Genomic DNA, 24928 nt, shown 5'->3' on the forward strand with positions numbered 1-24928 from the left:
AGAGCATAGAAAGTTGGGATTCATCATCCACTTCAATGAATTTCTGACAGCTGGTGTCTGGGAAGAGGATCTTCAACTTTGTTTTGGCACAGCCGACCACCTAGGGGGTGCTACAGAACAACAACAACAATCAACAGCAATATTAAAACTTACGTGTTTGATGTCTGAGCTTCAAGAAGGAAGAACTGGGGATATTTTAGGCAAACTTGATTACTGAGTGTTGACAAAATAGGGATTTATGTACCAATTAAATCTGCTATCCTGTTAAGTCATATTTGCATAGGTCACATATTTTCTCTGATTTTGTTTGGATAGGGAATTGTGCAGGGTGGCTACCCACCAACCCCACAGTTCCCCAGAGTTTTCTTGAGTGAGAGCAACAGGAAATATTAGACAGAAGGATTGTGGAGATAAACAGATAGAAAATACAGGATAGCCTTGAGAGGGCCTGGAACCTATTCCAAGGAGCCCTGACTGTCTCTGCCCCAGGATATTTATAGAAATGCCAAGGGGTGGAGCAAAAGACCTCCCACCAGCACAGCCAAGTGCAGACCATCTCAGACACCCGCACTCAGGCCCATGGTCCAATCATCCTCTCTATGCAGACCTGCTGGGTAAAGCCATGAAGAACCTGAAAACGGGCTCCCACAGAATTGGAGACCAGGCCAACACAAAGAGATGGTTAAACAGCTTCAGTTTCCTCTTTTCGTGTCATAGTCATTTAACATAGTGTCATCTGTAGTGTAACATGGTTGGGTTGCAAATATCCCCAAACCAGATTAGTCAGAGCAGACTTGATGTTGAGGGCTCAGTGTAGCAAGGTTAACATGTCAGAGGAAAAGTCTTTGAAAGGCTTATTCCTCTATTACACATAATTATAATGCTATTCCCAGATTCTACAACTCCTTGTTATTTCTCTACTATAATAAATTATCTTCATGAGTGGCAAACTAGGTCACATTATACTAGGTTCTGTTTCCTCTTCCCCTGGAAAATAATTGCATTTTTTATTAATCATAATTGCACAAATATGTCATTGGACTAATCTTATTTTAGCATCTTTAAAATTAATGTATTCTACAGTTTATCTTTTTCTCATGATGGATGGTTCTGACTCTTTGGGAACTCATTAAAGTATTGGGAAAAAACACTCTGAAATCCATGCCAGTGGCAAGTTCTGCACACTAATGTCCTCAGACATTAAGATAAATCTATCCTTGGTATTATTTTAAAATTTATCTGCTTATTTCTATTCAAGAAGCAGGTACAAACAGGTAAGTCGCACATAGTGGTTAATCCACATTGGCCCTGTATGACAAGCAACATCACTGGAACTTTAGTCAACTGATTGGTGCCTTGATGCTCATCACTACTCAGCTACTAAGAGTCCTTGGAGGGAGTATTTCTTATAATACTGAATAAAACCTTCTCTCTGAGAACCTTGGGGTATCTCCTTCATCCTACTAATCACTGGGGTTCATGGTGTGGTGTCTCCTGTTTCTCGATACTTGGTATTTAAGGATACTGCTTCTCCTTATTCTGAGGATGCCTCCTTATACTCTGTGCTAACCGTCACTGCATTGCAGTAGGTGGGCACCAATTCCTGCTTCATTTGTGTTTGTTTCAACTAATACTGGGTGGGAGTAACAGAAATGTAGCATTGGTTGAAAGAGTGTTTGAGGGATAAGTGTGTGTATAGTTGATTAGGGGGAGAACTTTCAGCAAAAGAATGTTACATGTTGCTTATATGAAATTAGTTAATGTAGGTCAATAAAACTATCAACTTTGTGGTTACCATTATATAGAGGCTAAAACTCTACAAGATTACACATTGTAATGTCTGAATACTAATAGACAAGGATTATAAAAGTCAAACACTGTAAGATTTCCTCAGGGATTAAGTGAATATAGTCTCAGGATGGCATCCAAAGTGTATGTCACTTATCTTTTGTATTAATTTCCCATTCCAAAAGACTCTGTGAATATTAAAGAAAGTATCTGTGGATCTGCTTCTTCCTTGGGATCTTTAGTGCATTGGTCCATGAGTGTAGAAGGAGCAGAAGAGGGGAACAGGGTTTGGATGGCTGTGGGTATGATGGAGACAACCCTCCAGGAGATGACTTAAGTCAATCAGCTCAGCTTTATTCCAGAGTATAGGCAATATATAGGATTGGGAAGCCTGGGGACAAACTCTAATTTGCATTAAGTGGCATGCTCCTATTATAGGCTTGGTATATGGCAGCAGGGTCTTATAGCAGAGCTCCCAGTACAAGTCTTAGTTACCATATGTGCAGCAGGGGGAAATCTAGCAGAAAACTGTGCCAAGGGTAATGCTAGAGATAAATCAGGCATTCAGGCTTAGAGACTGCTTTCAGATAAGGTCCTAGGTCTCAGATAAGGGTAGGTAGAGAGCAGGAAGTCTTGCTGCAGAGGCAGTCCCCATGTATCAGAGCTTTTGGAGAAATTATATATAATAGACTGGAACCTCTGACCAGCAAGGCTTCCCAACAATATTTGAAAAGATAGAAAAGAGAAATGGAAGTGGAAAGGGAACTTCTTGGGAAGAAGGTGTTCAGTAGGAGTAGAAGGCAGACGAGAGGCAAAGGTAATGTTAGTCAATGTGATCCAAATATTTTATTTATAGGTCTGAAACTACAGAAGAATCATTAAAAAAACCTTACAGAATAAAGGACAGTTACCTAAAAAAGAAAGCAAGAATCAGGTCACAAGAGTATTCTCAAAAGCAATATTAGGAAATAAAAAACCTGTACAAATATCTCTGGAAAACACCGAAAGGAGGTGAATGTAAATGCGCAATGTTTCCCACAGATGATCACTCAAATATGAGGATATGTTGAAAATATCTTCAAGTACAAGGCCTCAAAAAATACTGCTCAAGTACATTTTGAGGAAGTATTTCAATAGACAAAAAGTGTAGAGTGCTTTATTTTCTTAATTTGTTTATTTAATGGTGTGTGTGTGTGTGTGTGTGTGTGTGCGCGTGTGCACTTCTGTCATGGTGTACCTGTAGAAGTTAGAGGACAATTCGTGAGAGTTCTCTCCTTCCACTATGTGAATCATAAAGATTGAGCTCAGGTTATCAGATGTGGCAGTGAGTGCCATTACCTGATTAGTCACCCCATTTGTCCAAAATCTAGGATACATTAAAAGAAAGTTCATAATCATCTAAAGAGCAAAGACATACAAAGACACAGATGTGAATGAATACACAGCCTAAGTACAACATCGATATTATGATTACTAGGTTTAAAAGGTTGTACATGAGTATGTAGATACCACTTTCTGGCAACAGTGTAGGGAATATTTTGTGTGGGGGCAATCCATTATGTCCCCCACACAGATATAAGCTACTCCATTTATGCAGCAGAATATACCTTTGACCCATTTTTAGCAGCTGTGGCCTTGGCACCTGGTTTTAGTTCTTCTGTTACATCCACTAACCTAAAGCCTCTAGTACACTGTGAACTCAGCCACTGTATATTCAATTAATTTCACTATAATGTTTAAGGCAAGATTTAAAAAAATCCTTTAATGTCATAAGAATGTACTAGTAAAATTGCTTTTGAAATTATTGCATAGTAGTTTATGGGCCTAGGACTTTGTAATTTTGACAAGAAGCCCCAGAAATTTGGAATGTTGTTTACTGATGTTTTGAGAAACACAATTTAGGACCTAACTTATGAGGCAGTTTTTATTTTCAGTGTGTTATAGGATTAGTGGTATCTTAACTAATTTTTATTTATGTAGGACAATATGGGACATATAGAAGATATAGTTCATTAGTTCTTATTTAATTATTTTACACCCCAACCGCATTTTCTTTTCTCTCCTTCCCCCCTTAGTTCCTCTCCTTGCCTCCCCTCTGCCACCTGTCCCCAATCCACTCCTCCATTGTGTCTATTCAGAAAGGGGCAGGTCTCCCATGGATATCAACGAAATATGGCATATCAAGTTGCAGTAAGACTAAGCACCTCCCCACTACTAAGGCTGAACAAAGCAACCCAGTATGAGGATAAGAGTCCCCAAAGCTGGCAAGAGTCAGAGACAGCCCCTGCTCCCACTGTTAGGAGTCCCACAAACATATCAAGCCACACAACTGTCACATATATGCAGAGGACCTAGGTCAGTCCCATGTAGGTTCCCTGGTTGTCAGTTCAGTCTCTGGGAGCTCCCATGAGCCCAGGTTAGTTGATTCTGTGGGTTTTCTTGTGGTGTCCTTGACCCCTCTGGCTCCTAGAATCCTTCCTCCCTCTCTTCAGCAGGATTCCCAGAGCTCCACCTAACATTGGTGGTGAATCATAGGAATTTAGTCCAATAGCAACTGAAACATATCACTTTTCTAATTAAGAAATGTTTTAGGTTCCTTTCCTTGCCAAGGACGGAGTAAGAAGTAGGCTAAGGATGCTATGAAGGCACTTTGCTGAGAAACTGAAAGTGTTGTGTAGCCCAAGAAGGTCTGTCTGTTAGACAAAGGATAGACACAACCCTTAGAGTTGGAGGAAGCAGGTCCCACGATAGAATCCAACTCCTCCCTGTTCCTGTTTGCACATCCTAAGAAGCGATTATGAAACCCTGCTCCAGCTGTGGAGATAAAGCCTCGATTTAAAAAGTAACAGACTGTCTCAGTAATGGAGCAGCAGGAGGCCTCCACCAACAGACAGTGGTGGGATCAGTGTTTCTGTCTACTACAGTTATACTCACTGCTTAACTGAAACTTGTTTTTTTAAAAAGAAATAATTCTTCTTTCTTTTGCTTTAAAGTAGATTGGATGAGCTCATTACATAGTCTTCCATCTGTTCTTTACATGAAACTTGGTGTTGGCTTTAGCCATTCCCTAAATCATATTATGTAAAAACCTGGGCTGATTGCCTTGGAGATTGTCCCAGGAGGACTATTTAGTAGGTGTCTATGAAAAAAGATGAGTAGACATTCCACTCCTCAGAATGACTTCATGTGTGAGGGCATTTTTGTTCCATTAAAATATGGGAAAACTCCTTTGAGGTCTAAGATCATACCTACAGTCATCAGCCATTTATTATCATAATAACATAGCAAACAACTACAAATGGTCACTGATATACAATGAACATTTATTGCTCATGCATCCTAGGATCGATCTGCTTAATTCCATGGGAGTTAGCTGAGTTGTCTTGCATACCTAAGGTTGGGCTGACTAGAGACTGATCTAGGTTGATTGCTATGGAGTGAATTGCATCCCCCTCAAATTTCAAAAATTGAGGTCTTAATTGTTAATACCTCAGAATACAACTTTATTTGGCAATAGAGTTATTATAGTTGTAATTACTTAAGATGGGATCATTCAGATGTATCCTGATTCCCTCATAGTGAGGGCTAAGGATGCAGCTAAGTGGTAAAGCACTTGGCCAACATTGACAAGGTCCTCTCTTCTGTCATTCAATGATTAGTCTATAATTACAATGTAAATTGTTATATTTCATTCTTTTCTATCTCTCACCTATATTAAGCAACATCTATTTTTGCAGCAGTACTTATCTACATTTTTGAAATGCTAGTAGTTTCTTTGTGTGTGTGTGTGTGTGTGTGTGTGTGTGTGTGTGTGTGTGTGTGTGTACATGTGGAGCCAGAGATTAACCTTAATTGCCATTCCTTTTAGTGAAGAGGGTTATGCTTCTTGTTGGATGGTGGCAGTGGTGAGGCTCAGCTCATCCAGTCATTTCTGCAGAGATTGGCCCTCTCCTGGCATGGAGAGGAGTTATTTCTGCCTTCACACTTGAACTGAAGTCTTTCTTCTCCCTGGGTATCAAGCTCCTGGCCTTCAGACTGGAATCATGGCATTTGCATTTCTGTTCTTCAGATTACTAACTTACCTTGAAGAGCTGAGGACTCAGCCTCTTTCTTCTTAGGAGACATTTCCTTCTACTTAAATATCCCCAGACACTGTCCCATTAGTTCTGTTGCCTTGGAGAATCTCAATTTGGATCTTAAGCTTCATAGCAATTCACAATAGAAACTTTTATTATAGGCATATGATGGCTAGTCACTGTTCAAAGTTTTTCAAAGTGATGTGTGACTCAGACAACCTGAACTGGATCTAACCACAAAGCCTCTTCCTGTGGTCTGACTTTTATGGTATAAGACTTGTGATTGAGTCTTCTAATTCATCAATAGCCCTGTGGAATAATTATCATCACCATGTCATTTTATCAATTAGAAAGTTGAGGGACAGAGACATAAATGGCTTTTCTCCAGTAACATATGGACAAAAAAACCACACAAGCCAAAATGATCTAAATTTGTGAGATGCTTTTTTTTGAAATACTATACTGTAATGCCTTTCAACAAAAACTAAAATTTGTAAGTGAGAGAACCTCATTTTGAGTCAGCTTAATGGGCAAAACCATAATCAGATTGGAAAAACAAGGATTAAGACCTTTTAAAGTAATAAACCATGTTTCAATGCTCCTCTTGGAAAACGCACAACATGCAAGTAAAATGTTCTCTAATTGAACACTTGTATGTAGAAAATGCCATTGCATAAGACTGAATTCATGTCACAGACTATATAAGTTTTTACTATTTTTATTGAGTAGAGAAACTCTAAACTTTTTAAAAATGATTTTTGTTGAAAGGCCTGTCAATAGAAGAAATATTTATAATACCTAGTCTTCAGAGATCATGCTCAAAGAATTATTGCCCTGGTGCTCATCCAGTCTTTTCAGGTCTTTTCTGGTTAAGACTGGGATGGTCTTGTTACATAACATGCTTAGTGAACTATAATCCATATTCCATGTAACTCACTCTTCTGGTGTTCACAATTTAGTACAGCTAGTGTGTTCATAGCATGTACAACTGTCACTGCTCTAATTTTAGAACACTTGCATTACCTGCAAAGAGACCCTGCGCATATTGGTGTCATTCTTTATTTACCCTTTAGTCTTTAAATAAGCACTTATAATTTAAGGTTAATATATTGGCATTGCTTTAGCTGCACTGTATAAATTTTGTTTTATTGTGATTTTTTTAATTTATTGAAACCTATTTTATAATTTGTTTTGTGAATTTATCATCCTATTTATTATTTATTTAGGAACTTATTGTTCATTTTCACATATACATGATTTTTCCCCAAGTTTTCATCTGTTACTGGGGTCTATTTTAATTTCATTGTGATTATAAAATACACTTTGCCTGATGCTAATCCTTTAAAATTTACTAATGTGTGTTTTATAGCCCAACACATGATCTGTTTAGGGTAATATTTCGTGACACTCTTAAGAAGAATGGTGTACTCAGTGTTGTTTGGTGGAGTATCCTACTGTATCTAAGTGACTTCACAGTTCATTTAGGTATCACTTATCTAAGGTTATTCTGTTTATCTGCTCTCTTTGTTATTGTATAACTGTCCATTTCTCCTCCACTCCTAAGTATTGGAGTATTTTGGTGCATTGTGGTTTGTGTTTAAATGCATCTATGTTTATAGTGCATAAATACTGTTTCTTCCTGATAGATTAATCTTTTTATCATTATAGAATGCCCCTTACTTGTTGCCTTAAAGCTTGTTGGATATTAGCATAGTCATTCCAGTTCTCTTTGGATTGTAGTCTCATGGCATATATTTTCCTAACCTTTGACTTCAAATCTATTTGCATTTAATGTGTGTGCCTTGAGATAGTATACCATTTCATATACTTCACAAGGACTTTTTTTGGTTAACAATGTCCCATAAGATCTTAAGACTTAGTGACACTGTAACCATCTTAGTTTGCCAAAGTACAATGTATGGTGTTCTAAAATAATAAAATTGCCTTCTGACATATTCTCAAAATGTATATTTGCTGCTAAGTGGTACATGAGAAAATTTAAACATTTTATTTATTTATTATTTTTATATGTATGGGGTTTTGCCTGTGTGTTATCTGTGTACCATGGGCACACAGTGCCTACAGAGGGCAGGAGAGGGTGCCAGATGTCCAGGACTGGAGTTACAGATGGTTGTGAGCTGCCATGTGGGTGCTGGGATTTGAACCTGAGTTCTCTATGAAAACAGCAAATGCCCTTAACTGCTGATGCATCTCTCTAGCTCCATCCCATTTTGGCTTCCACAGTCCCAGGCTGTCTGCACCTCCCATCTCCAGCCCACCAGCCCTGAGACTCCTTTGTCCTGAGGCCCGAGGTCTTTCCATTGCCTCACATCACCTGGGCTAAGGTGCTTCCCTGCTCCTACGAGCCGTAGCTTCTATTCAGCAGGAAACCCAGCTCAGTCAGGTGGCTTGGACCACTTCTAGCATATTTATTTGTTTCTTTGGGTTATACTTTCCAGTTTTTTAAAAAATTTTCTTGACTCAATGTTGTTGTGTATGACAAAAGACAGTGGACTCTGAAAGTCTTCCTGCAACTGGATTTGTAAGGTAGAAGACCACTACCAATTAGCTCAGCATAAGATTTGGGTGGCGTTTCACAACTTCATGCTATACCAACTTGTTTTTGTTGTTCTTTGTTTTGAGTTCCCAAATGAGTGAATATATTTGGATCCTATCAGTGTGCCAAGCCAAGTGGGCAGAAGCTGGTCCTTCTGTCAGCCTTTGGAGATCTGAGGTCTTAGGTACATGGTCTATGTCTTTCTCCCTTCAGGAAGACTCTGGAAGTTCAAATTTTTCATCTACTCACCCTGTGTTGTCAACAAGCATGTTAGTGACTGTCTACCTGGTCTACTGTTCCTGATCTAGCTGGAATTCAGGTGTCTAGGGTATCTTGGGTCTTGTCTGAATACAGACTAGCAATGCAGAATTCAGTTCTTTGTGTAGTTGCTAGAAACTTTGTGGCAGTGGATATGTGGTTGGATCTTTTCTCTTCTCAGGAAACTGTGGGTTTTGGTCTACTGCCTGTGGAGGTAGACTGGTGAGTTCCAGGTGAAACTGCTGTCATTGGTCTCCAGTGGCTAGAATCTGCCTCATCCTCCTGTTCCTCGGGGAGGGAGCCTGACTTCTGAATAGCCTACAGAAAAGTTGGTGAATTTGATACACGGACTATTTCCTTTCTGAGAGCAAAGCTAGGGCCTAGTAGTTTTCTTTATGACTATCTTTTACTGTGTGGAGAGTGGGCATTTGGTGATAGGGCATCTCAGATTACCCCATCAGGTTTGGTATGGCTAATTTCACCCCTGGAATCTCTCAGCTACTTTCTGGATTTTACATACAGGGGAACATCTGTGTTATAATGCAATCCCCTTTCTTCAATGCAGGGTTGATACCATGATTCCCTGTTGACCACAAATATGCAGCAGAGAGACTGGATGTGAAGCTTTGTGTGTCTCCTTCTCTTACAGTCCTGCCTGATAACCAACAACAATGAACAGACCACTGATTAACTGCACTCAGTTGTTTCTGAAGAAACACTCCACCAAGCCCTTTGAGGAACAGTAATTTTACATTTATCATCTTATTTATTTTTGTTTTCCAAAGCACTGTAGAAATTAGTTGAAAGTTCCATAGCTTGCTAAATCCTAAGGGAGTTAGCATATAAAAGCATGACTCATGAGGTTCGAGTGGGTGAGAAACAAATAGCTAAAAATTGATAGACTTTGTGTTTGAATTGAAAACACTTGGAAGTGAGTCGTGTTTCTGGAAAGCATGAGATTTCTACAGAGAAATCATTCATTTAATGATTTTAATCTGATTTGTGGTTTATGTTCACAGTTCCTTGTTTTCTTTCATTCTTTTATCGAAACCGAGAAGACTAGTTCTTCGTATATGAATGCATCAAGTCTGTATGCCGATACCAGGATATTTTCCCCCAGGGTTGGGAGATAGGAATTCCACCCTGAGTGACCTCAGTGCTTGATTATTACTTGTCCTGATTCAAGCAATGGGAAATAGTATGCTTCCCAAAGAACAAAACTGCATGTTAGTGGTCAGCACCTTAGAGAGGCTTGGCATTCAAGAGTGGGCTAATCAGAGCTACAAACAAATGCCACAAACAAACACAAAACCCCAAGCAATCAACCAAATATAAAACTCCCTAAAAGCAGCAAACAGCCACTCCCTCAAACCCACACACTCTCTAAAGCCTGTGAAGTGGTAAGTTAGCTACAATAAAGCAAAATTCCAGGGATTAAACTGGAATGGCTGTTACTTGCTGTGGATATGGCACTGTGTAAATAAAGTTCTGATTGGCCAGTGGCCAGGCAGGAAGTATAGGCGGGACAAGAGAGTAGAGAATTCTGGGAAGTAGAAGACTGGAGGGAGACACCGCCTACTGCCGCCATGAAAAGCAACATGTAAAGACACTGGTAAGCCACAAGCCATGTGGCAAAGTATAGACTAACAGAAATGGGTTAATTTAAGATAGAAAAGGTAGATAACAAGCAGCCTGCCACGGCCATACAGTTTGTAAGCAATATAAGTTTTTGTGTGCTTTCTTGGTTGGGTCTGAGCGACTGTGGGACTGGTGGGTAAAAGAGATTTGTCCTGACTGGGCCAGTAACTACAGTTACTGACCAGGAATCATCATACACCTTGTGGATGAAAGACTATTTATGATATTTAAAGGGTTGATTAGATTATTCCTCTTCTGTCTGAGTACCCCTAAAATCAAAGGATATTATTATTAATACAGTATGGATCTATCTATCTATCTATCTATCTATCTATCTATCTACTTATTGATGTGGCCTTAAGCTTCCAAGAATAGCTGGCTGATGTACTGCTCCCAACCCCTTTGCAGGCTCATACATAGCTGCTTAGTGTTTTTTTTCCTCTTTCACTAATATCCCCCAGGTGCTCCATTTCAGAAACACCCCACATACCTTCTCAGTCTGCGGAGATCATTTTGAATAATGCCACTGCGGCTCATGAGATTGGCACTGCACACCCTGATCAGTCAGATTTAGAGGAATTTTGAAACTGATGAATAGCCCAATCAGCACCAATGAAATCATATCGTTGTTGACTTCTCTTGAAACTGTCTTGAAAGTGGCATTTTCTTTCCACCAACATGGTGCTGCTGATAGAATGTACACCTGGAGCTGCAGCGTCCTCCCTGGGAAGGAAGCCAGCATACAGTGTGGTGCAGAGGCCACTTTTCTGCAGTAGTATTTCCTGCTTAAATACTTATGTTGCCATTCTTCCAGCCTTGTTGACCTCAGCACTACTCATTTTGTGGTTAGAAATTTTAAAGGGTTGGGAACAGCTTTTTAATTAGTTGTAAACAAAGGAATTGTGACTATAATAACCACTCTGTGAGTTTCTTTGAAGGTTTTACTCAGCTATTTGGCTGGATTAAGTTGGTTTTATGTCACACATCTCTTGTTCTCCTCCAGAGACCAGAGGGCTATGTCAGTCATGTTCTCACTACAAAGGCAGAGGTGCTAGTGTGCAGGCCTGAACTGAACTTGCAAATGCATTGCAAGTCCTTGCTTCTATCACACCTGGTGACGTCTTGTTGGTCAAAGCAGGTGGTATGACTCTGCAGACATCAGAGATCAGAAAGGTCTTTCCCATTCTTTGTGAGAAGGTGCTACATATTTACATGACGAAAGTGTAAAGGCAGAAAAGAGTCAAAATATTTATATAATCTGCCACGCACAATGAGACCAAGAAATAGGATTTCGTTAAACCTCATGCTGTTCTTAGGCACAGCAAATAGGACAGCTTAGAGTGGTGATTCTCAGCCAGGGGCTTAAAATTACAAGACAAGAGACAGACAGACCTCTGTTAGTTCATGGACAGCCTGGTCTACATAATGAGTTTCAGGCCAGGCAGGACTACACAGTATGATATAGTTGCAAACACAACAAAACAGGATAAAACTTCAAAGCCTTGGGGATGGATGCGTAGATCAGTGGTGGAGCACTTGCTTAGTATATACAAGTCCCTGGGCTCAACCCCAGAGTCACAGAACAGCAACCAACCAAGTCTTAAACCCTAGTTTCCCAGAGATTTTAATTTAATGGAGTCTAGGTCCTGTTAAGAAACACTCACTAGTGGTGGTTTTAATGTGTCCCCCAAAGTTCATGTATGGAAACATAATGTCCAGCATCACAGTGTTGGGAGGTGGGGCCCAATGGCAGTTGATTGGGTCACTAGTATAAAGGCCCTAGCAATGGATTAATGTCCCCGTGGAGGGTGTGGGCTTCTTATGAGAGTACATTGGCTATAAGGAACATGCTCTTGCTATCTCAGTGTCTGTCTCATGTGCCTTCTGCTGTGGATGACACAACATGAAGGTCCTCAGCATATCCCAGTATCACGCTCTTCAGTTTCCCAGGGACTAGACTTCTGAGCCAAATGAAACCCTGCTACATAGAAATTATCCAACCTGAGATATTTTAACAACATAAACAGACTCTGAGACATAGTCAACTATTGGGCTTCTTCCTATTTGGCATTTTCTTTTTTTCCAGAGTGAAATGGGGAAAAGAACAGACCAAAAAAAAAAATAGAAAAGTAGCCCTTAAAAACCAATCTACAGACAAGTTTTTATGTAGTCTTCTGTGCTCAGAGCTGGAGAAATAGTTGGAGGTTTTAGAGATACAGACTAATGATATAATGACACTGTGCAAAGTGCTACAAAGCAGGAGTACAGGACACTATGCAGATGTAAAAACAGAGACCTGTTTCACCTGTAAAGCTGTGACCAGTCAGGCCGAAAACTGGCAGAGGTATGAAGAGAAAATCAAAATGGAAAAGTCAGAGGGATGGCTCTCTCTTGTTATCAAGTCTTTCTTCTGGAATGTTTTCATGTCATCACTATTAGCCAGCCTGTCTTCAATAGGGGACACACAGCAGGAGTAATTTCTTAGAACTGTGTGATCTGGGCTGCTAGTAATGCCTATGATTAGGTCATGAGTTGGTATCTGGGCAATCTGTCAGATTTAGCTACCTGGTTGATCTTAATTGACTCCAGCCCTCTAGGGGGCAAGAGCATTTGTGTCAGAATGTCTGCCACCTGCTCTGCATTATGCACAATTACACGATCTAAAGCTGACTGCGCTGGTGACAAGGGCAGTCAGAAGTTATAATCTTTCAATCTGAGGTAGGATTATAATTCTTTCATTTGCAAGCCTGCTCTTTCTGGTTGACCTTCTGTCAAGTGGAATATAAACTCTACTGAAAATGAATGACTATCCGCAAAGTCAGCTGGAACAATGCATCTCCCATGACGTCCTGCTTCATAAAATTATTGTGTGAATTCTATGTAGTTGTTCAGTATTCCATCAAGTCTATAGCAGATTTGAATTCATAGAAATGAGTTTATTGCCTTACTGATTCATTAGAGGTATTGAGAGTGATTTAGTCTCTGAATTTTCAAGTACTTTACCTGCTGAAAGCATTTGAAAAATTAAAATTCAAGATGGAAAGATGCTGGTATTTTCAATTTTGTCTAATCAGTGGCCAGAAAATATATAGAACTCCATTAATGACTGGCCTAAGCGTTAAATTAACTTTTTTCATATTAATTCTGTTGCCTATATGAAGCCATTCCCCATTTAAGTTTTCAATTTCATCATCAAGCTGCTGCATATACCAAATACAAGATTTAAATTTGATGGATTAGTTTTACAATTGATTTGGAATAAGTTACTAGAAATCTAGGATTCTCTTTTAAAATTGAAAATAGATTGTTCTCTTACACAATGCATCCCACCCACTTTCTACACCCACTTCTATCTGCTGCCAGAGGAATCCTTCCTGATGATGACTGGACAAGGCACCCATCTATGAGTACAGCAGAGTATCATTAAGAATAATTTCATTGATTTTTTTTTTGCCTGTTGTGTTTGGTGTTTGGTTCACACCTAGGTCTCTGGGCTATCCAGTGTCTCTCTGGTTCCTGGCCATCCAGGTAGTGTAGGGCAGGGGATCTCTCTCATGGCATGGGACTCAAGTTAAACCAAACATTGGTTGGCCACTCCCACAAGTTTTGTGCCACCTTGCCCCCCCCCCCCTCCCGCCAAGGGTTTTGTAGCTGGATTGGTAGGTTAGTTTCTCCACTCAGAGCCTGCAGAGTACTTTCTCATGCCAGAGAATAGAATGGGTGGTGGTAGTAAAAATATATATACAGGCACCATATCGACCTCTCTATGTTGAACGAGCTGAGTTGATGTTGCTCTCGGAAATAGGCCCTCACTGTCAGTTTTCAGAGAGTGAACTTCTGTCCTAGCATCAGCCCGGGTTGTGTGGGGCTCTCCACGGGACTTCCTCGGCCAATAACTCAACTGAATGTAACCCAGTCCCACCACTGGAAGACTTGTCTGGCTACAAAAGTTGGTCAGTTCAGACTGCATATCCTCCATTACTAGGAGTCCTCTCCAGGGTAAATCTTGTAGATTCCAGGAGTTGTCCACTGCACTATGTTTACACTCTGACACCCAAATCCCTCCCAATTCCAGCTGTCTCTCCCCATACTCTCTCCACCCTTTCCCATGCCCCATCTGATCCCACATTCCCCCAGTCCAATTGCAGAATCCATTCTATTTTCTCTTCCTAGGGAGATCCATGCTTCCCCCCTATAGCCCTCCTCTTTACCTAGTCTCTATGTATCTGTGGATTGTAGCTTGATCATCATTTTCTTAATAGCTATTATTTACTTATAAGTGAATACATATCATATTTGTCTTGCTGAATCTGGGTTACCTCACTCAGGATGATTTTTTTTCTAGTTGCAGCCATTTGCCTGCAAATTTCATGATTTTTTTTAACAGCTGTGTAAATATACCAGATTTTTTTTTAAAATCCATTCTTCAGTTGAGGGACATATAGGTTGCTTCCAGTTTCTAGCTAATATGAATAAAGCATCAATGAACATGGTTGAACAAGTGTCCCTTGTGGTTGGATGGAATATCTTTTGGGTATGTGCCCAAGAGTGATATAGCTGGGTCTTGAGGAAGATCGATTCTCAACTTTCTGAGGAACTGCTATATTGATTTTTATTGTGGCTATGTAAGTTTGCATTCTCACTGGCAATGGATGAGTGCTGCCCTTGCTACATATCCTCATCCGCATGAATTGTCACTTGTGTTATTGATCTTAGCCATTGTGCGTTGTGGGGTAATCTTTTTGTACACTGTGAAGATGTGTGTTTGCCAATGTGCCTTTTGATTGGTTTAATAAAGAGCTGAATGGCCAATAGTTAGGCAGGAGAGACTAGGTGGAACTTCTGGGAAGAGAGGGAAATTCAGGGTTAGAATCTAATACTTGAGGAGATGCCAGCAAGTCAGACATACAGAATGGAGGAGAGGTTAAAAAAAAAAAAACATGTGTCAGAACAATGTGGCAGAACATAGATTAATAGAAACAGGTTAATTTAAGTTATAAGAGCTAGGTGGGAACAAGCCTAAGCTAAAGGCCAAGTTTTCATAATTAAGAAATAGTCTCTGATCATTATTTACAGGCTGGCAGTTCCAAAGAAAGTTCAATAAGAAATCCTGCTAAAATTGTGACAGGTATAAGATGGAATCTCAGACTTGTTTTGATTTGCATTTTCCTGATGGCTAAGTGTGTTGAACATTTCTTTAAGTGTTTCTCAGACATTTGGGATTTTCTGTTGAGAATTCTGTTAAGACATGTACTCCGTTTCTAAAACTGTATTATTATTTTTTAAATATCTAGTTTCTTGAGTTCTTTATATATTTTGGATATTAGACCTCTATCAGATATGAAGTTGTTAAAAAATTTTCCCATCTGTAGACTGCCATTTTGTCCTGTTGACAGTGTCCATTGCCTTTATGAGGTCCTGTTTATTAATTGTTGATCTTAGTTTCTGCGCTATTAGTGTTCTATTTAGGAAGTGTCTTGCGCCAATACTTTCAAGGCTGTTTTCCACTTTCTCTTCTATCAGATTCTGTGTGTCTGGTTTTTTTTTTTTTTTTTTTTTTGAGTTCTTTGATCCACTTGGACTTGAGTTTTGTGTAGGGTGATAAATATGTGTCTATTTACATTCTTCTACATGCAGACATCCAATTTTACCAGCATCAATGATGTTTTCTTTTTTTTTTTTTCCAGTGTGTATTTTTGGTTTCATTATCAAAAATCAGGATTCCATGTGTGTGTGAATTTATGTTTGTGTCTTCAGTTCATTTCCATTGATCAGCATGTCTATTGTTATGCCAGTACCATGTGCTTTTTAAACTTTTTATTTGTTGCTTCATTGATTCTTTGCATTGTTCTTTGTGTTTATATTTTATTGATTTTTAACTCTCTGTTTGATTATTTCCTGCTGTGTATTACTCTTGGGTGTGTTTGCTTCTTTTTGTTCTAGAGTTTTCAGGTGTGCTGTTAAGTCACTAGTATGGAATCTCTCTAAATTCTTTATGAAGGCACTTATTGCTATGAACTTTTCTCTTAGCACTGCTTTTATTGTGTCCCATAAGTTTGGATATGTTGTGCATTCATTTTCATTCAATTCCAGGAAGTCTTTATTTTCTCCTTTTCTTCCTTTCCTGACCCAGTGGTAATTTGGTAGAGAGTTGTTCAGTTTCCATGAGTTTGCAGGCCCTCTGTTGTAGTTGAAATCCAGCTTTAATCTATGGTGGGATGGTAGGATGCAGGGGGTTATTGCAATTTTCTTGTATCTGCTAAAACTTACCTTGTGACTAAGTATGTGGTCAGTTTAGGAGAATGTTCTATGGGGTGCTGAGTAGAAAGTGTTTGTGTTTGGGTAAATGTTTTATAGATATTTGTTAGCTCTATTTGAAGCATAACATCTGTTAGCTCCAGTATTTCTCTTTAGTTTTTTGTCTGGATGATCTGCCCATTAATGAGAGTAGGATATTCAAGTCTCCCATTATCAATGTGTGAGGGTCAATGTGTGATTTAACCTTTTGTAGTGTTTCCTTTATAAATGTGGGTGTCCTTGTGTGTGGTGGTGTTGTGTTCCTCAAAATATTGTGCACTCTAATAAACTTATCTGGCGTCAGCGAACAGAAAAGCCACAAAATTAAACATAGAGGTTAGACAGTGGTAGCACACGCCTTTAATCCTAGCATTCCAGAGACAGAGATCCTCTTGGATCTCTGTGAGTTCAAGGCCACACTGGAAACAGCCAAGCATGGTGACTCATGCCTTTAATCCCAGGAAGTGATGGCAGAAAGCAGAAAGGTATAAGGCATGAGGACGAGGAACTCGAGATGGTTAAGCTTTTAGGCTTTGGAGCAGCAGTTCAGCTGAGATGCATTTGGATGAGGACACAGAGGCTTCCAATCTGAGGAAACAGTATCAGCTGAGGAATTGTCAAGGTGAGGTAGCTGTGGCTTGTTCTGTTTCTCTGATCTTCCAGTGTTCACCCAAATACCTGGCATCAGGTTTGATTTTATTAATAAGACCTTTTAAGATTCATGCTATACTTGTGTTTGGGGTATAGGTGTTGAGAACTGAGATGTCATCTTGATGGATTTTTTCCTTTTATGATTATGAATTGTTCTTCACCATTTCTTTTGATTAATTTTGATTTGAAGTCTATATTGATAGATATTAGAATAGCTATACCAGATTTCTTCTTGGAGCCATTTGCTTGGAAAATCTTTTTCTAACCCTTTACTCTGAAGTAATGTCTGTCTTTGATGTTGAGTTTTTTTTTTTTTTATGCAGCAGAAGAATGGATCTGGTTCTCATATCCATTTTGTTAGTCTGTATCTTTTTATTGGGGAATTGCATCCATTGATATTGAGGGATATCAATGACCAATAATTGTTAATTCCTGTTTGTTGTATTTGTTGATGGTGGCTGTGTGTGTGTGTGTGTGTGTGTGTGTGTGTGTGTGTGTGTGTGTGTGATGTGTGTGTGTTTTCCTTTTTTGGGTTATGCTGTTGCAAGGTTTTTATTTATTACCTGTGTTTTTGAGGTTTTAGTTAACCTTCTTGGGTTGGAGTTTTTCTTCTTGTACTTTATGTAGGACTGGATTTGTGGATAGATATTGCTTAGATTTTACTTTATCATAGAATATCTTTTTTTGCCACTTATGATGATTGAAAGTTTTGCTGGGTATAGCAGTCTAGGCTGGCATCTGTGGTCTCTTAGAGTCTGCAGCACTCTAAGATATTCAGGCCCTTCTAACTTTTAGAGTCTCTGTTGAGAAGTTGGGTGTAGTACTAGCAGGTCTGCCCTTATATGTTTTTTGGCCTTTTTCTCTTGCAACTTTTAATATTCTTTCTTTGTTCTGCATGTTTATTGTTTTGATTATTATATGGTGAGGGGTCTTTCTTTTCTGGTCCAATCTATTTGTTGTTCTGTAAGTTTCTTGTGCCTTTATAAGCACATCCTTCTTTAGGTTAGGAAAATTTCTGCTATGATATTGTTGAAATATTTTCTGGGCCTTTGATTTGGGATTCTTCTCTTCCAAGTTCTGCTGCCTACTGGGGCTGGAACATGGTCCCCTTCTTCAATTATATCTTCACCAGCTTTCTGTCCTTCACTGCCTAAGCTTGGCTGTCCTGAAACTGGATCTCTAGACCAGGCTGGCCTCAGACTCAGAGATCTGCCAGCCTCTGCCTTCCCAGTGCTGGGATTAAAGGCATGTGCCACCATACCAGGTTCTAAACTTTTCTTTAGTTCGTTTTCACAAGTTAGAAACTTAGCTGTGGGGTCTTGCCCCGAGGAAACCACTCCCTTTATTCCATTTCTAAACCTATTTATTTCCTTGAACACAGGACTTAGTTCCATGCCACTTCCGGGTGCTCCTTTTCTCCTTAAATTTTACATTTTGTAATTTACCCTGCTCAGCTTGCTCCTTTTCATTATAATTTTCATTAGAATTACCACTAGTAACCACATGACAGAGTCTATACCAGGCTGTTTTGAGATTTCCTCTGCAAAGGGAATTAATCCAAAACTCTTCACTTTAGCCTCAGGCAAACTTTTCAGACAAGGTCAAAAAGCAGCCACTTTCATCACCAAAATATTATAAGAACAATCTCTTGGCAACATACTAAAATTTTCTCCTCTGTAACCTCTTGAGCCAGCTTCCCACAGTTCATCAATCACACTCAGCATTTCTGTCTTCCATGCTCCTACTTGGATGGTCCATTAAGCAGTGCTTAAAGCATTCCACTATTTTCCTAACCCAAGATACCAAAGTCCAAATTCCTCCAAACAAAAGCATGATCAGGCCTATCACAACAATACTCCACTCCAGCTTCCAACTTCTGTCCTACTTAGGATTTCTATTGCTTTTGAAAAAATGAATGAATAAATTAAAACCAGTCCCCAGTGTATCCAGAAATTTTTCCAGTCCTTCCTTGCCCAGCAGTCGGGATGAATCTCTCCCACCCATGGTCTCATAGCCACTTATAAAATAATTACACAGAGTCTTATATTAATTACAAACTCTATGGACTATGTCTTCAGCTTCTTGCTAGCTAGCTCTTTCATCTTAAATTAACCCATTCCCATTAATCTGTATGTTACCATGTGGCTGTGGTGTTACCATTCTGGTGGTATCTTGTTGCTCTTTCAGCAGTGGCTGGTGTCTCCCCTGACTCCATCATTCTTCTTTCTTTATCTCTGCTTGGATTCCCCACCTGGCTGTAGGCTTTCTTACCACAGGCCAAAACAGCTTTATTTATTACCCAATAGTAGCCACACATATTCACAGCATACAGAAAGACATCCCACAGCACCCTAGGGTAAAGGTCAACTACTGAACTGTCATTTTTACTTGCTGGGAAAATGAAAATCAATTTTCTCCAATGGAGTTATACTGGTTCTATCAACCACTCCAGCACAAGCCTCAGGAGTAGTTGACCAAAATATAATGGATTCTGCAGTGTATGTATGTGTGTGTGTGTGTGTGTGTGTGTGTGTGTGTGTGTGTGTGTGTGTATGTTTATTTGGCTACAGTTTGGTAATTTTTTTGTTTTCTGTTTGGTTGTTGTTTTATTTTGTTTTCTTATTGTATTGGCTTTTTGGCTTTTTTTTTTTTTGAAGGAAAAAGTTGTGTGGATAGGGAGGGGCAGACGATCTGGAAGGATTTGGGAAATGGGAAGAATATGATCAAAATATGTTTAAATTTAAAAATAGTCTTAAATAATAAAAATATAAAAACCACACATGCACATGAATTATCTCACAGTTTCTGTGAATCAGGAAACCAAAGATAGCTTAGGGGGTCCTCTGCCTAGGGCCTCCACCAGGCTGGAGCTAAAGGCTGTCTGGGATTTGGCTTCTTACCTGAAGGGTAAGCCTCCTTTCCTGTTGATGTGGCAGAATGCTTTTTTGTTTTTTATTTTTTATAGAAGTCAGGGAAGTTTGTTTCTCATAAAAATATTCTATTTAATTGGCAAAGATTAATTATGTATATTTATTTGAGATATGTTGTGATAATTTTATTTATATTCACATTATAGAATGATTCAACCCAGCTAATTAGTATATCTATCACTTTGACAATTTCTTTTTTTAATTGTTCTGCTCAGTGTTAGACACACACAGAGGTGTGCTTTTATAGTGATTTTAAACCCAGTCAAATTGACATAGGAATTAACCTCTCACCTTTGAATAAATTATTTTTTCATTTGAAATTTAATATAAAAAGTTAAAAATATCCTACATGTTATTTACTGTATGTCCTAATTTATAAGTTCATGTGTGAAGGTATTTGGAGAAGGGACTTTAGAAGATTGTTTGTATTTGATTAGTACATTATTCCTCAAGATGAAATTGGTTGCAGACAGCCCAGTACATCTAAATTTTCAGAATTCTGAAAAAGTAAATGTCTTTGTTGAAACCACTTCATCTGTAATACTTTGTTATGGGAGCCTGAATTAACAAACATGGTCTAACTTACTCACTGTGCTCTATAGTGTGGTCAGTAACACATCAAGGATTACTGGGTAGATTCTTTGGGGCACTATTCATGCATATTTTTAGGGTGTTACATATCAAGAGCCTATCTCTAAAGGTTTAGTGGAGAAATAATTTAGTTATTCATCATTGCATTGGTGTTTGAAGGAAATAATGGATCATGTCAATAGCCAGTTGTTTTATGAAAGTAATGCCCTTTACACTCAAAAATTACATATTTGTAAATTGCTGTTTTGCCCCCCCCCCCATACTGTGTTATTCATCCATTCATAGTACGTTTTGGTGATCACTTTCTGCTGTCACACACACACACACACACACACACACACACACACACACAATTACACAGTCATTTGTATTTGAGGACTAGAATAGAGAGCAAAAGCTAAAGTAGATATTTGTGTGTGTATATCTATCTATCTATCTATCTATCTATCTATCTATCTATCTATCTACATTTTTTTGAGACAAGGTCTCACTGGGTAGCCCTGGCTGGCCTGAAACTCAGCACACAAGACTGGCCTGGCCCTCACAGAGATACGTCTGCTTTTGCTTCCTGAGTGTTGGGATCAAAGGCATGCGCCACTGTGCCTGGACTTAAAGATAGATATTTCAAAATAGCGAATACATATATTTTATCTAAAGTATAGAATGAACTACAGCAGATATGGACAGTGATGGACAAAATGATTGGGATCCTGGAGCAACTTAAAATAAGGAGGAAATAACTGGCTATATGGCAAGTTGAAAACCAAGACCTGATCATAGTGTTTGTCAGGTAGAGGTTATAGACACTTGTAGTACTGACATCTGCATCCCAAGACATAAGTAGACATGATGCTGACGGATGAGTTCAAGAGAGAACAGACAAAGTGTTGGTTAAGCAGCGGTGTACGTGGCTGTCATGCCCATGGATGTTGCGGTGGTGGAAGAATCGTGAGCTATGGTTACCTTTCTAGAGCTTTATTGGGAGAAAGAGACAGAGACAGAGACAGACAGAGAAGAGAGAGAGAGACAGAGTGACTGCATGGAGGGAAGAGAATACAGAAGGAGAGAGTGTGGAAAGAGAGAGCACAGAGAGGGCATGCCCGCTTTTTAGGCTGGGATGCTGTCGCAGGCTGGTAAAAGGACATAACTCTTACATCAAGAGCAAGTAGAGAAAAATGATCTGAGGATTTTGTTGTTGTTGTTGTGTTTGTTGCTTCAAATAGGGTAGAGAAAGGTTGGAAAGGGCTATGGCTGTCCAGGAAGATTTTCATTTTTTTTTAAGCTAAGGGACATCATGTAGTGTATGTGTGTATTGAAAGCAATAACAGAGAATAAATAAAGAATGATGGAAAAGTAAGAAGAGAGAAGAGTAGAAAGCACTATGCCTAGGCTCATGAGTTTCTTTCGAGTCAATGTAGTAAAAACTTTTATGTGGCTGTACATGTTGGACCACTTGGTTTAGATTGATGTCAAACATCAAAACTCATTTTTATAAAGCAGACAGATGTAATTTTGCAGTCTGGTGAACATCTTTACACAGGACTGGTTTAGTGTAATCATATTTTTGTGAATCTGAAGGAGGAATGAATGTATGGCTTTCATCCATTATACTTCTTGTATTTGTTCTCTTTCTTAATTGAGTCTTTAGTATTTTCTGCGGGATAATACATTCAAATTGTCCTTTGGAGTCTTCTAGTATATTCACTGTATATTTGTTTTCTCATAGTAAGAACAAAATATCATATACTGTTATAAATTAGAGAGGTGTATTTTGGCACACTGTCCTGGCCCAAAGTCGAGTGCTAGTGATGATCTTCCTGCTGGTCTAGTCTGACTTGGTGGGATTCTGAGGGTGCTGCATGATGAAAGGCAGGGAACATTCTGTGCATATCTTCTGCCTTTTCCTTTTCATGATGCTAACAGCATTCAACCATGGAGGCTCCATGCTAGTGACTATGGTGATATTTCATTTGTGCTGAAATGTGATTTTATTTGTATGTTAATAAATAAAGTTTCCTGGGGGTCAGAGCTAATAGCAAGCCATTTAGCAGAAGTCTGGCAGTGGTAGCAAACACCCTTAATCCCGATCACATGGCAGACAAAGTCTCTGTGTTCAAGGACACAGCCAGCATGGAGACACACGCCTTTAATCCCAGTACCAACCACAGAGACCTGGAGGTCTGTATAGACAGGCAGTGATGAGGAAGTCATGTGGTTGGATTTAGAACCAATGAGAAGGCAGAAAAGAAAGACAATAAAAATGTCACACAGGAGAAGGTCTCTTTCTCAGGGGAAGGATGGCAGCAACTGATAAGCTAAAGGCTATTCGCTAGTACTCTGACCTCTTGGGCTTTTAACTCGTTATTTGGCTCTGTGTTTCTTATTTAGTAAGACTGTATAGAATCTCATCTACAAGTGACTATCTAATTGTAGTCATCTCTTAAAATTCTGACCTCTAAACTCCATAATTGAATTAAGCTTCCATACTTTGAATACCTAATAATGAGTCTAAACTTCATACTGGGGAGGCATCTATGTTGAAGGGATCAAGTGTACATATACTCATCACCCTTCCAGCATTGTGGGGTGAGATCCTGTCAGCTTTAAGAGTTCCTGAAGCCATCCAATTTTCCTTTGCTCCTCTCACTGGCCAGAGTTAGTCCTTATTGTTCAATACCATTGAGAAGAAGGAAGAGTGAGGAGGACACTAAGTTTGGGTTGGGAAAAGGATACAGTTTTTAATCTCATGAGTAATATTCTTTTCAGTGAAATGATAAAGGCCAGCTAGGCATGAGAGGAAAGAGTTTTAGATTATCATACAGATATACCAGTACTCATTCAGGGCTTTTGCTATTTGACCACAAATGTCAAGAGACACCTGGAAATCCATTCTTATACCCGTGTGAGAAGGAAGGACCCTGAACCCTCTTAGGTCAGTGTGAATGTGCCAAGGCAGTGCTCAATGTCCACATGTTTGTGGTCATTCATTAGAGAACAATAATCATGTTCATTTTCCTGCAGACACGGTCAGTTGCTCAGTTGTAGTTACAGCAGACTAGACAGCTATTTGAGTGCAACCATTTTTTTCTTTTCTTTTTTAACCATCTAAGTATGCTAGAGGTGGGGTTCAAAATTAGGAGTAAATACTAAAAAGAGAATTTGGTGGTGAACCAAGAATAAGAAAGAAAAACGAAAACAGTGATATCATTGCCAGGGCTTTGTGTCAAGTGGAGATTAAGAAACAGGAATACCTGCCAGGCACCAAGTGGCTCCAGCAGGCAGAAGACAACCACAGGCCTGCCTGGTGCCAAGCGGCCCTGGTGGCTGGGCCTCACTGTGATGAACAGGTATGTGGTGGAGAAGTAGGAGAGAAGGAGAAGTGGAGTGGTGCCCGAGCTGAACTGAAGACCCGAAGGCGGTACGGAACAGTACTCTCTCCCTCTATCCTTTCCATCCCCAGTCTGATCCCTCCTGTTCCCATCCCTAGGAAGAGAGTTTTATCAAGCATGTTCTACTTACTTCTGTGGGTCCTGCCTAGAACCAGCACAGAATGGAGGACACTTTGGTCTATGCACCATATCGAAGACATGCCACCATTCTCTGCTTCTTGGGCTCTCATTCGCTGATTTTTAGGAATTAACTATCTCTACGTGGGAGTATTACACAATTCCTGTTAAGCACAAACAGACTGGAGTTCTACCCACACTTGCTGTGGTTAGAATGACCTACTGCTCAGTTCAGGAGGACAGATGATGTGGGCAGATAAATGGGAGGTTAAGACATAAAGATTTTGCTCCTTTTGAAATTTCTTCCCTTTATTTAGTTTTGTGTGTGTGTGTGCACATGAGTATGTATGTGTATGAGTGTATATGTGTGTGTATTAAAATATCACAGCACACACATGGAGGTCAAAGGACAGCTTTCAGGAGTCAGTTCTCTCCTTCTGTGGTGGGTTCTAGTGGTTGAACTCAGATCCTTAAGCTTGGCAGCTAGTGCCCTTATGAGTGGAGTAGGCATCTTAACTACATGCAGCTCCTTCCAAATCTCTTCTAACTTCAGGTCTTCTTGGAGAACTCTTTATCAATCATTCTATCAATGGCCAAATAATTTGCTACTCTCAGAAATCAGTAGTTTGTCTTCCA

The sequence above is a fragment of the Onychomys torridus genome, chromosome 23 (assembly GCF_903995425.1).
Source record: "Onychomys torridus chromosome 23, mOncTor1.1, whole genome shotgun sequence".
Taxonomy (NCBI): domain Eukaryota; kingdom Metazoa; phylum Chordata; class Mammalia; order Rodentia; family Cricetidae; genus Onychomys; species Onychomys torridus.